Below are 12,783 nucleotides of genomic sequence, written 5' to 3' on the forward strand. Positions count from 1 at the left end.
CTTCTTATGATCCTTTTTCCATTATTTTACATGAGATTTATAATTAAATGTTCTCTTACCTTGATATACGACGGAAAAGTATTTATAATAAGCGTATCCTTTTGAAAAGATGCAACAACACTGAAAATAACTTGGGCGTGAAACAATAACGACGAAACCACGGAGGAGAAACGAATTACTACATAGAGTGCACAGTTTAAACTCGAGGACCGACCCTTTGATCTCGCGACTCGCTGACAAATTATTCCAACTCCAATCGTCATTGGTTCGCATCTGCCGACGTCTTTGATCTTGCATTGAAAATTTAGCATCTGGCCGTCTCTAATCTAACTTTCGATGAAAGCATAAAAAAAGAATAAGCGGAAGATGATGGAAAGAATGAAGAAAAAGGGATATCTCGCATTTTGTTCCTCTCTCAAACGCTTCTCCACGAACGCTTAAACGAGGAATATGCAAAATTTCAACGTTCGTCATTTTTTTTTACTTTTCTTACGAACGACTCCATGGATATGTAAACAGGTTATTTTGTTGAATAAAATTGCCGACAAATGGAACAATTTTACTCGTGGAACAATTAACATGTGGTCATAGAGATATGCGGAAACTTATATGTGCACATGGCTTAGACCCTAGAGAGAGAGAGAGAGAGGAAACGTTGCGTATGCACCGATGCAAAGGACCTAACACAGTTTATGCTGTATTTGCATAGGGTATTTGCTTGGTGCCAGTAATTGGAATTTCTAGAAGATTCGTCGAATGTAATTGTAGAGAGGCACTGTGATTTTCATATTTATTATAACAAATCCCATGATACACCTATGATACATGATATATTCTTTTTAATCCGAAGAAATCTTTTATGAATCAATGCTAAAAGCCAATGTTAACTGACTTTCGAATTGTTTCAATCGTAATATTTTATTGATAGATCTATGAATAAGATTGTACAGTCGAGGTATAGGTAAGGGACATTTCGTGAAAAGATAATGAAGAAATATGTGAAAAATCAATATGTCCTCGATCGTGGTAAACGATGTTTACTCGCGATTCAAACGCCTCTATAGAACGCCTCTTAATGTAATGTAAAACTCGTAAAGTATCGTATAGAATCGAGCTACGATCAATTATGTTCTATTAACGATGTATTCCGTATACTACAATACCGAGTACATTTCTTTTCATTTTCTCGCAAAGAGAAATGCCGTCGATGACTTGGCATTACTGAACAAATAACCTTTTAAAAGCTCTCGAACGGCGTGAAAGCACTTTTCCTACTGCTTTTTAATTAATTCCCCTTTTTCTTTTCCGTTTGAATTATTTTTTCTTCTCAATTGTCATATTTTTCTTCCTCAACGTTCCTAATATTGGATACTCATAATGATCCTTTCTTCTTTCTTTTTTTTTACTCACTTTTATAAAAGTGATTAAAAAAAGATCTTTCATAAAATTTCAACATTGATCAGCAGCTTGATCGTACAAGACTCTGATTGAATAATTTACGATTTACGGCTACTTCTTCGATGAAGAATCGAAATAAAGCGTAAGAATTGATAAAAATGTTGAAATTGTACCGACGATGGATTCATATAAGCCATTCTATTAAATTTTCATTTTCAGGGAAAAGCGTGAAATTTTTGAAACGCTCTTCTGCGATCTCTCTTGTTTCGGTGGATTTACTTATGAACGTACGTATAAACACAAAAAACATTTACAGATGCATGTTGCTACGTACTTACATAGCTCTCGTGTTCATTTCCCTAGATACTTTAGCCCATCTTCCGCGCTGTTGGTGGAGAATACACGTCGACGGTTTTCCTCTTACAACTGTTGTATACCACTTTTTTGAATGAACATCATAAAAATCTAGCTTGTTTCTCGGAAGAACTCCAAAACGAGAGAAATGTACCCTTTCCGTCGGAAGTTTGAAATAATGATAGGTACGGACGGATTTCCTTTTTTCTCTTCATGTTTTTTTTTTTCTTCTTTTTTTTTCCTTTCGCTGTTGTTTCATCATTCGTTCCTTTGTCACTTATTTTTTATTTCTACTTTCTTCAAGTTCTCTTCCTCCTATCTAATATTTTGACGTAAAATCCGTTGTGGATTCGAAGGATGATACCAAAGAGAGAAACGACATACGCATTTAATTTACGTTCTACGGAGTGTCCGTTTAATGGGATTAAGAAACGTGTACAGCATACGGGTGCACGTCGAAATGATTTGATGAATATAATGCGATTACGTAAGATCGTTAATACGAATGAGACACATGTTCCGTATCTCACGGATACATACGCAACGACATACGTAACGACATTGGGAGCAGTATTAAAGTACTGCCGCATTATGTTCAGTGATAATATTCATGACAGTATCAAGAAGTCTCTCGTTTATTCGTAGAGACTTTCTATCATAATAATTGTGCTAGAATAATATAGTAGTCTGTTACTTAAAAAGAATGTAATATGGCTCTACAAAAAGGGAACTAAAAGGCACGCGCGCGCGAAAATAGAGAAAAGTGTTGCAAATCGTGTTAAATTAAAATGCGCAAATAACTTTTGTGCAACAGAAAACAGCGCTTTTTTTTCTCGAAAGGAAATCTATATTTTTCACTGTACCAATTGATGAAGTTTCTTATGTCCTACATAAAAGTATTAACATAGTTATGCCCTAAACCTATACGTTAGAAAGTTATTATCCGTACATTAATACTTGGCGGCAGACGTAAATAATTCAGAGAAATTCAGTTACGATAACTTTTTAACGTATAAGTTAAGGCCATTAGTATGTTAATACTTTTATGTAGAGCGTAAAAACTGCAGTCAAATTGTGCAGTCAAAAATATAAGTTTTCGTTAAAAAAGAAAGTGCGCTTGCATTTTACTGATGCACCGACGCACAAGAGCGCAAGAATGGACCAATGTGCAAAAATGTAAAAAAATTATCCGCTTATTATGCACCACTAGTCTAGTACCATTTAACTTCGACTTATAACATTTTTTTTCACCATTGTCTCATTGTCTTTCGAAAGTTTCACATTGCTCGCTTTGCGCCGCTCACACATACATTACGCAAAATAGTCACACGCAAGCATTTATACTTTAATTTGCACGATACAAATTTTTCTCTTATGAACACCACATAACAAGTATTAATACAAATAGCAGAAAGTTTCTTTTTTCTCTGCTCGTTTGACATCGATGTTTCGCATTTCTCGCAAAAAGAATTTCGTAAAAAAGCAAAAAGTACTTTTTTTTTTTTCCACAGCTATTTTCCATAAACAAGATCACCGTGACAGCATTTTCCGTCGTCTTTTCCTATTGTTATTTTTTTGCCGCTTCGCTTTCGGTTTGCACGTATTTTTTTAAAGATTTTCTCATATCGTAATATAGTTCATTTTTAAATTGATGTTCATTTGCAAAAAGTTTTCTCTTCGACTTGTTTTTTTAATTTATATTTTTAATAATTTTACACTTTTTCGTCGAAAAAGAGAACAATATGTATACCCATATAATACGCGATGTCTATCTACGTATTATTTAAGTTTAATGGAAAGGGATTTTAAGTTTCAAACGCTAGAGTAAAGCAGTTTTCATTTCTACAACTGCGCCAACTTTACAATCCCTTAAGGGGGCTTCTCTTCCTATGCATCTGCATGGTTTAATATCATGAACTCTCATCGATGTTACACTTTCGATGCGATTTTACTGATCGTGGGCTCGTTCGAGGGATAAAAGTTTCCGACAACATCCGATTAATCTTTTGAAAAATTGTTGAAAAATTATTATTTTCTTTGCAAAAATAGTAGAGTATTTTCAACGGTAATTTTCTTCCAAGTAAAAGCTTGCTCGTTTTGTCGGAACAATCGGAAACAATAAGCTCTCTCGCGTAAAAAAAATCTTTCGAATGAGCTCAAGATAACTATAATTATGTTAAACCGTAAGTCGTTACTTTTATGGTTTCTAATTTTCTTTCAATTTATTAAGGCCCGATGACGTTACTTCGTGCCGTATCAAAACAATCGAAGTTCCTTCCTTTACACGGACGTGGGATATCTGTTGCTTTGTACGTTGAGTGATCGAAAGTAAGGAGGAAGAAAGAAAAAACGTTGACACGATCAATAACTCTCTGGTGTAGAGTAAAAGAAATATTAGGATATTGATTCCCTTCCTATGGGTATCTAATTAAACGACCAGAGTCTCTGGTTGTGGCGCCGTGGCTAGAGAAGATCATACTTTGTTGGATGTTCACTTTTAATTCAGTTTTTCAACTCACGCGCGCCGACGTTGTACTTGACAGGTACAATGTACTTACCTACACAAGCGTATAAAGCGATACAATGAATCCGAGAGAAAGGACAATATACTCCTAACGCGCTTGTACTTCATTTTTTTTCCGCACACGTTTCGAGTGATATTAGGTGAATATCTCCTTATCGTAAAATATCTCGTTTCCGGTAGCGGATATTTCTACCTAAAGATATTCTCGTCACGCGTTATTCTCGATTCCACTTTGGTGCTGTACAATGTATCAATTAATAGAAAATTACGAGGACTTCATTTTTATCTTAAACGGGCTCCGATATTTTTATTTATTCTTCTTGTCAACCGATATCCTCATAAGTTTTTCACTTTGATAATGATTATCTAATGAAAATAAAAGAAGATATTCAAGTAAATATTAAGAGAAATTTCAGCCAGATATTTTTAATACTAATAAATTCGAATGATCAATAAATTGCTTCCCTTTCTAAGAATTAATTTCCTTCCTCTTTTTTCTTTTTCCTTTTTTTCTTTTTTTCTTTTTTCTTTTTTCTTTTTCTTTTTTTTTTTTGATGTGGTACAGTATACCAAAAAAAAAAAAAAGAAAGAAGAAGAAACGAAGAGGAGTTGAGGTCATAAAAAAAAAAAAAAAGGAAAGGAATGAACAGGGGGTTTTGGTATTGACCCAGCTGGTAGTGCTTTGTTGTTTCGTTCTCTTCGTATAGCAATAAGCTCTCTTCTCCACTTTCATCGTCCTCCTTATCATCCTTGAGGTCAGTTTTGTGCGACCATTTCCACGAAATATCACTCCTTATTTTTCTACGCAGATCCTCCTCCTCCATGTTTTTGTTCACACGCACGAGAATGCTCGCACAACGTGTGTCTCCGAGCAAATGCGCCTGCCTCTACTCATGATATTTCTAGGTAATATAAAGATTAGCAAATTTTTTATTAACTATAGTCACATTATAAATATATTATAGATGATCAATTATCGTTGTGATTCGTTTTTACGAATAAAAAGAAGATATATTTATTAATGCATTGCTTTGATTCAAGATATGATTTGATCGTAACGATTTCGTTATTATATCTTTATGAATTAATCATATTGCTCAGTTAGCTTATTTATTATTTATGTGAAAGTATCTGTATGATACAGTGAAAAACAATATTTAAATTTGTTAAATTACAATGCCGATGATCGTATAAGCGTAAGAAACAAGATGGGTTCTAGCATTATCTATACGATGCTTTTTAACCAACTAATCGTAAGCTACCCGATATCTCAGAGATATCATTCTCTTGCAATTTGTTACATTGATTTCTTTAATTACACTTACAACGATATTACATGTATCGTTTTTAAGACAAATTGTTTTGTATTTGCATAAAATTGTATTATTCATCCTTCCGCTATTTAATTATTGCCGAACATATGTCAAGCTCTTGATCATTAGATTAGAATTAAATTAATACAAGTTTTAAATATTGATGAAATAAGAAGTTGTAATTAATTAATCAATAAAGTTCTTTAAAGAAACTCATCGAAATGTTAAGATCGTTAAAGAGCTTTAGGACGTTCAATTGGCATTTCGCTAATCTAATTAAACAAATTTGATGAAAATTACACGTTGATCACGTAGCAGGAAAGTCATAAAAAAAAAAAGAAACGATCGAGAGTTTGCGGGAATATTTCCTCTTTTTTTTCCTTTTTTCACTTTTAAATAACGTCTCGTGATTAACGAGTTACGCAAAGATTATTATCGCTGTCTCCAAACGGTAATTATCCGCGATACGGTTTTTATCGTCTTACCGTAATTAACTTAATTACAAACAATTTTGTGATTCACGCTTTATACCCGATCGTTATCTTTATAGGCTCGATATGCTACAATTCTTATATAAATAGCCAACTATAGCCAATGGATTTCTATAATTCCCTATGACGAACTCTGAGTTAAGATTATTATTATGTAGTCGCGAAACAGATAGAATCATTGGGAGATGCATAATAAAGAAGTGATTGGCTAGAAACAAAATGCAATATGAGTAAATGGCCAAGGTGTTAATATCTCATCGTGTTTATTTTTCATCGTTCTAATTCGAAATCATAAACAAAGTAATTAACGTTCTAGAGGTATGCGTATAAATGTGACCATGAAGGTTGCGATATAAACGGATCAGAAATTTCTTTCCAAGAATATCTAATCGTGTTATTTAGAGAATAATAATAAATATGATAGTATGTATATATGTATCACTAAAGGATGACATAAAAGTTTGCGTTATAACGTTTAAAAATAATTAATTTTGCTTACAATTTTTTTTTGTTACAAAAAACATTGAAATAGAATAGGATATTAAAACAAAATTATAATTTTAATACGTATATTCTACATCAACATATATGTTGTTGTGTATCAATATTTATAATTTTGTGTACCATAATAAAATTACCGTACTGTAATGTGTAAATGCGTAATAACAACGCATTGCCAATCAGCACCTAGCATAGACTTTTCAAGCAACAAGCTACGAAAAGCCTGCGGTAAAACAATCAAACTTTTACATAATAGAACGAAAGTGACTTTCAACGAGAAAAAGAGCAAAAGCGACATGGAAAGAGAGAGAGAGAGAGAGAGAGAGAGAGAGAGGGAGAGAATCATTTAAGGTCGTAACCTTATGCTATCCCCGAGCTATACCCAAACTTTACAAATTCTCGACGAAGACTGTTCTAGAGGACACGCAGCTAATTTAAAATCTATGTACACTATCGTGCCATTTGAGTATTTGACGTAAGATCGAAAATAAAGAGAGAGAATCAAACGACTTATGATCGACTCGGAGTTCGTACGAAGAAAGATAACGAAAAGCGGGCTAGTAAGATATTTGAGCAGACGTCGGAGATAAAGGTTCGAGAGAAAGAAATACGGAGAGAAAAGAAGATGCCTTTCTCCCTTGTGGATAAAGATGGATATATACATACATACATACATACAGCATATATATATATATGTGTATATATATAAAAGAAGAATAGCAGAGAGAGAGAGAGAGAGAGAGAAAGACAGAAGAAGCTCCAGGTCGACGAGCAGTGGTTGAGGCGTATCTGAAAGTTAAAGGAAGACACGTATAGATAGATAGGTAGATAGAAAAGAGAGAAAGAGGATAGATGGAATTCAAAGCGCAGGTGCGAACTACGAGCTCGGCCCGTCGGCGTCGGCGTCGGCGTCGGCGTTGGTGTCGCAGCAGCACAACCACCACCAGTAGCCCTTTTAATTCCTTTCCGTCATCTCCCCGCTTCACAAACAACGTCGAGCGCGTCGGGACGCGTGTTTCGTGACGTACAGAGCGCGGCAGGAGTTCAGAATATCCCGAACTCCACGAAACCTTCAAGCCCGACTCGCCTACCTCTCTCTTTCTCTCTCTCTCTCTCTCTCTCTCTCTCTCTCTCTCTCTCTCTACCTACCTATCTATCTAGCTACCTTGCGTACGCATATAACGCACGGTCTCTCTCTCTCTCTCCCCCCCTTCCGATCAGTTTCGCTTTTTTTTTTTAATTTGTTCTCTCATTCTCGTGTGTGCGGTGATCTCGATCGTGTTCATAGATAGATCCGAAAAGCTAAAGAGAGAGAGAGAGAGAGAGAGAGAGAAACGAGTTTGATATGAGACGCGATTCTTGAGCGCTTCTTGTCTAAGGAAAGGAAGATTCTTCGGGAGAAGAAAGAAAGGTCAGTGATATATTAAAAGCAGTCATCGCCTTCGATATTATCGACAAAAGTTATATATCATTGACTTTCGCCCTGTGCGTGGAATATAAAGGGGAAAGGTCCAAGTTTCTTTTCTAGGCCATTCACTGATTCATATTACAATAATCATGTTTACAGTAAAAAAACGTCTTCGACGATCTTTTTTCCTTTTTTCTTTATTTTCTTATCGCTACATAGGTGTATATTATTTTTTATATGTATTTATTTTTTTTCTTTTCAATCCAATTCGAGTTATTCGGCGATCGTAGAAAGTTCCTTTTTTTCTTTTAATTTTCTTTTTTTTCGTCCTTTCTTCCGTTCGTTGTCCCTACGCACAGAGAAACGTCAATTTTTACAAACGTTATTTGAGCTTTTTCGATTTAACTCAATGATCGCTGATTGAATGTTGTACGAGAAGGAAGGAGACAGTTAGTGAACTGAGAATGCGCACCTTTGTGATCAGGAAGGAGTGAAATTTTGTGGTTTCGATTGAATTGGAAATTGTGATTCTTAACTTCAGGTAGTGACGATCGTTCTTTATTTTCTTTTCCTTTCTTTCAAAATCACTGTAAAGATATCGATCGATCGCTTTCGGTTCGACGTACGGTGAAAAGAGTAGTATAGTTGGAGAGGGTCGAGCACGGAAGTCCAAAGGTGCGCTTCCTTTGTTCACGACGAGCGGATGGAAGAGACGGGCAAGAATCAGACACCTGTTACTATGAATTGCAAGAATTGCCCATGAGATTCAACACCATTTCTATTATCACTTTATCGCCTTTAAGGAATTCATTACAAAATCGTGAAAATTACGACATTGTAGAAAATTGTTTTTTTTCTTTTTTCTTTTTACGACTAGATCTTACCAATTTTATTAAGAACAAGGAATTATTATCCATAAGTCAGGTTACCGATAGAAATAACACAATTATCCCTTTTTCTTTAATTCAGATCAGTATAATTGGCAATTTTTGAAAGGAAGTAAAAATTGTACCAGCCAATCAATTGAAACAAAGGAAATATCTCGAACGAACGTAGCTTAATAGAAATACGAAGCGATTATGCCAATATCGCATAATATCGTTAACGAATACAATATTGCCAACGAAATTGTCATTGATGAGTAGTCGTCGTTAATCAAGCTCAAAATTAGTCAATCTTAAAGATTTCGTCGTAGGTAGAATATTTAACCCGAAGGGCATCACGTTCGATCGTTTACGTAAAGGCTTACTTTCTCCAATAATAATTATTCGATTTAATAGTTGTATTAATGGTAATCTCGCATGTTCCTTTTGCATTAAGGTATATCCATCTATATTTTAATTTAACTCACGGACACGCCCTCTTTGATATTTATTAACGATTTCACGATTATACTATTTTGAATTTTTTTTAACGATGGTTACAAATTTTATATTATTTCATATTAATATGTATTGTACATCTATACGAATTCGTATATACTCGTAAGATAATTATACTCGTATTTCATTTAAACGATATAGACATTAAGTGTATATATTTTGTGTACCGAATTCAACAAAAATAAGCGGGTTGCATCGATTGGAGGATGAAATTTACCGATGGTATAAGAGCACGTCGCTCATAAACCATCGATTCGAATACACATGAATCGTATGAATATACGATTTCCAAGAAGATATTATAATTAATATTATTCAATAATAAATTTTATATCGTCATTCGGCTCTTTATAATATATTTCAAATTGCAAGCCATTTATTCTTTATTTTCGTTCCGTGTTTTTGACTAGTTACCGTCCCCGATAATTTTAACGATCTTTCATTTTCATACATTCGAACATAATTTACATCGAATTGAATGGACAAGACATCGTTTTTTTTTCTTCTTCTTCTTTTTTTACTCTTTGAATTGACGCAAATAACAATCGATTTGTTAAATAGAATAAATATTTGCAATTCTTTTTGCTTCATTTTTTATCGAGTAGAAAAAACATTAGGTAATTAATTTTCTGTTTCGCAACGTTATCATAAAGAGCTTGCAAACGAAGGTTGATACGGATGTAACATAGAATGAAAAGTTCATTTCTTATTGGTCGGCGAACGTAACAAGTGGCTTCGGGTGTTTTCAAGTCTCTTCCGGATTCTTTTTCTGCGGTGGTCCTTCTCCGTTCTGTAAATCCTAGCCACTTTATGGTAGTGAACAACGACGGTAACATAATATTAACTTTTTCCACTATAGAGGAGACCTTCTTTTCTTCTTCTTTCTTTGTTTTCGTTTCTCTCTCACGTTAACAATAGGGGCATCTCTCTTCATCTCTTCTTATACTCTCGAACAGTAAACGCCAACTACATCGAATAACTAACCGAGTGCGAAAGAGAATACGAGCTGGGCGGTTCCTTAACGACCTAGCTAGTCAGTAATTAAATAAATGATCGCGTAATATATTATCTTCTCTGTCGTCTCTCTATTTCTATATCTCCCTTAAATATGCCAGGGAAATAGATATAAAAATACGTCGATGGATCGGCCGTATCGAATCCTACCAATTTCCTTCTCTTTTTAACCGATCAATATCCGAGTCTTCTTATTAGAACGGAAATTCTAATCCAATCATATCGATTAATGGGCATCATCATTTACCTTTTTTTATAACTCGTAAATCTTTAAATGTAAATAGTAAATGGCTGTTACTGTTATAATTTAATAAACAAAAAGTCAAAAAACCGATTCTATAATTCGTTTGAATGAAATTTCCAGTTTACACGTTCGATGACAAAATCAATGGATTTTAATTGTAACGAATCAAATCAGGAAATATCAAAACTAGAACGAATATTATTTCGAAATAAATATGAAAATGTCACGAAGCGAACATTTCGATTTATATCTTCCTTTCATCCTGAATGTTTTATGTTTGATAAATTTTCTTACCTTTTATTCGGCATATACTTGTAAACGTTCGTTACACCCTATATACGTCATAAAATGTAGACATTGCACTTTGATAAAAACCTGAAGGGTGTGTCCTGATTTGGGTGTGTGTTCCTTAGGTCACCCTGTTTGTGTAATACATGGAGATGTTACAGCACGGCTCGTTTCCGTTTCATCCCTTTGTCATCGCGGTTGTTTCCTCATGAACATATAAAATCTACCTCTCTCTCTCTCTCTCTCTCTCTCTCTCTCTCTCTTTATGTGCGTTGTATTAGATTCATAAATGTATACCATACGTACATATATTTTACGTATTCCACGATGATAACAGACACACAGAAAGAGTGGTAATACATATGAAGTGGTAATACATATGATTGGTAATATATGTTACTTTAGCTCTTTCAATCCACTAGGGCAATTATTTATTTGCGTTCCATTATGGATAGTTTCTTATATTCGAACGTAAGAATCTCCACATTCTTTATTCATTTCATGTAACAAAGATGTCCCGTCTTTGAATTTTTTCATCTCTGATGAACTTAAACGTAGCCATAATTTAATCTCATTCAATTAGATTTATGTCGCCGTAGTAAAGAAAGGGCACATCAATGTGCTAGCAGACGGGTTAAGCGTTAAGGAATTCATTTTTCTATCGGGGAATTATAATTTGATTATTTTCGAACGATTATTTATTAAGAAAAATAATTTTTTCTCTTCTTATGCGTTTGTGATATCTTTTGATATACATGACGCGGACCTTTTTTGTCTCTGCCTTTTACAGAGTTCTTAAGACAGAAAATATTTGTCTTATTATCAATATTTTAGTAAAACAGATGTTTTGTACTGAAATATGTGAGACCATTTCAGATAGTAAATTATCTTTTTCTTTTCATTCTTTACTCCTATCCGTTAAAAAAAAGTACACTGCCTGAGTATAAGAATTGTATGGGTGTGCTCAATGAAAATCCTGAATTGGTGCGGTTCATATGCACACCCTTGGAAGTAATTTATTGTCACACGAAATATTTCCTCTTAAAGGTCATTAAGGGTTTTTTATTCAGCACGAAGAGTCTCTCGCATGAACGAAACACGAGTAAGGGACCATGGCCTATACCTATTTATGTTTTAAACGTGCTTCCCGGAATGTCCTAGGCCGTCCAATAAATTCAAGAAGTAGGCTCGTAGTAGGCCAAACGATATACGACATTTATCTTATCAGTCTGGCCATTAAATAATTACTTTTTTAGTTGTAAATCAGTGTAATGTCGCGTACAGGGAACACACTATTAATATTTATTTAAACATATACGAGACGAACTAATCCGGACGCAAGGTTCATTCCTTCCCATTTCTCCGTTAATCTTTCCAATCGTTAGTCCATATAGTTGGTACAAATCATCAGAGTCAAGTCATATTCAATCCCATGATAATCACAAGCGCTGATACCAACGTAGTAGAACTTGACAGTACGATCTAAGATATAGGTATCTAATGGCGAATAGTGTAATCTCGATCTTGTATATTTGAGATCGCGCTTCTAGCATTAAATTGCCAAAGGCTAAAGCATTACTACTGGTATACCTCTTACAAAGGAAATACGGTAACGTGCGTGCGTCATTCATAATACATACGCTTGGCGTATTATACGACGAGGCCGTTGTTCCGTTAATAAGAAAAGTTTTTTTTATATAAGCGCATCGTCTTTTTTCACATTCGATAGGCATTGATTATATTTCACTTTCTCTTCGTCACGGTACAAATGAGTTATACGATGAACTGGAAAGGAGAGAGAAAAGAAAGTTGGTCCATATGGCTAGTCGAAACCGAAATCGAATTAGACGGGACAACGGCTCGTGA

General features: G+C 34.5%; 1 protein-coding gene across 1 annotated transcript in view; it reads left to right on the plus strand.

Annotated features, from left to right (window-relative positions):
• The first annotated feature begins 7,787 nt into the window (after window positions 1-7,787).
• The window catches only part of LOC118446895 (uncharacterized), a 71,409-nt gene continuing 66,413 nt past the window's right edge, over window positions 7,788-12,783 (plus strand). Inside the window, exon 1 of the mRNA XM_035878073.2 lies at window positions 7,788-7,992. The gene's annotated coding sequence lies outside the window, so the exon portion shown is untranslated. The remainder of the gene's footprint in view (window positions 7,993-12,783) is intronic.

This window comes from Vespa mandarinia, chromosome 3 (genome assembly GCF_050613455.1).
Source record: "Vespa mandarinia isolate Hongniang chromosome 3, ASM5061345v1, whole genome shotgun sequence".
In the NCBI taxonomy this organism is placed as follows: domain Eukaryota; kingdom Metazoa; phylum Arthropoda; class Insecta; order Hymenoptera; family Vespidae; genus Vespa; species Vespa mandarinia.